This window comes from Charadrius vociferus, unplaced genomic scaffold (genome assembly GCF_000708025.1).
Source record: "Charadrius vociferus isolate BGI_N301 unplaced genomic scaffold, ASM70802v2 scaffold323, whole genome shotgun sequence".
In the NCBI taxonomy this organism is placed as follows: Eukaryota; Metazoa; Chordata; class Aves; order Charadriiformes; family Charadriidae; genus Charadrius; species Charadrius vociferus.
In genome coordinates this window covers 1,794,920-1,796,094 of record NW_009647692.1, presented here as the reverse complement: position 1 = coordinate 1,796,094, position 1,175 = coordinate 1,794,920, and the positions used below count along the sequence as shown (strand labels likewise).

The 1,175-nt window shown below is 54.0% G+C and overlaps 1 protein-coding gene across 1 annotated transcript in view; it reads right to left on the bottom strand.

The window, feature by feature from the left end:
- Positions 1-349: 349 nt before the first annotated feature.
- The window catches only part of MSI2 (musashi RNA-binding protein 2), a 258,982-nt gene continuing 258,156 nt past the window's right edge, over positions 350-1,175 (bottom strand). The window contains exon 12 of the mRNA XM_009881482.1: positions 350-563. The gene's annotated coding sequence lies outside the window, so the exon portion shown is untranslated. The remainder of the gene's footprint in view (positions 564-1,175) is intronic.

Here is a 1,175-nt window from a genome sequence, read left to right as displayed (position 1 = left end):
GCAAGGCCACCCCGAAACCGTGCCCGCCGCCGGCTCTGCTCCCCCCGCCACCCTTGGCGGCCGCAGAGCCGGTACTGGCGGCTGAGACTCCTGTCACCATCTCAGCATCCTTTAAGCAACAACGACTACGTAAAACAGAAGGGAGAAGGAAAGGGGGGGGGGGAAAGAAAAACGAAAGAAACTCCTTAATATAACAGTTACGCTATGGTTAGGCTCTTGCTAGATACACAAAGAATTAGAACTACGTGGCTACGAGACTATGTCAAAATGCTACGAAAAAATGTGGTTTGGAGAGGTTTAAAAAGAGGGGGGGGAACCCATCAAGAAAATAAAACGAACAAGAAATGTATTTTATATACATACTTTTAAAAGCTGTTGTTTTTATAGTACAGCAGATTCATGAGATGATGAGAGAGATTTTAAACAACCTAAGTCCGTCGAGTGCCACCTCCCGTTTGTTTGCGTTAGCGGTGATGATGTCGTGCTCAAAGTCTGATGAGATCACCCAAACGTGGGCCCGGTCAGAAACTTCGCCCCGTCTTGCCCGGACATCCAGAGAGACTCTGTGGGGAGAAGGCGGACACGGGACACGGAGGAGAGCGCGAGTTAATGGAACGCAATTGGCATTTTTAACAACCCCCCCCCCCAAAAAAAGCGTTGGCAAACGCTGTGCGAAGCCGCGGCGTGCTCCCATCCACGCCAGGGGTGAGTGCGGAGCTGCCCGGCTGGAATGCAGAGCCTGTCCTGCCACCGCCGCCGCGGGAGAGTGGATTTAAGGTCTGCGCTGCCCACAGGGTCCAGCTCCGTCCCCGCGGGGAGCAGCGCGCCGGCTCAGCCTGGAGCCGGGGTCAGCGCTGCGCTGCTCGGCTTTCGCCACCATAAAATGCCACTTGATATATCGGAGGGAGAAAAATTGTTCCTCGGGCGACTGTTACGCCGGGGATTTACAAGGCTTCGGTAAAATGAGTTTTTTTCTGGAGGCACGGCTAAAGTACTTGAAAGGTAACAACTTCTACGGGGGCACACTGCGGTGGTGATGATTTATTTTATAAGGCGGCTCCAGCTTCTACCGCTCCGCTTAGCGTTGAGGTGGAAATAAATATTAGGGGACTGGTTCTGCGGGCGGCCGCTCGCAGGGCTGGCTGCGGCGAGGGAAGCACTCTGGGTGGACGTGT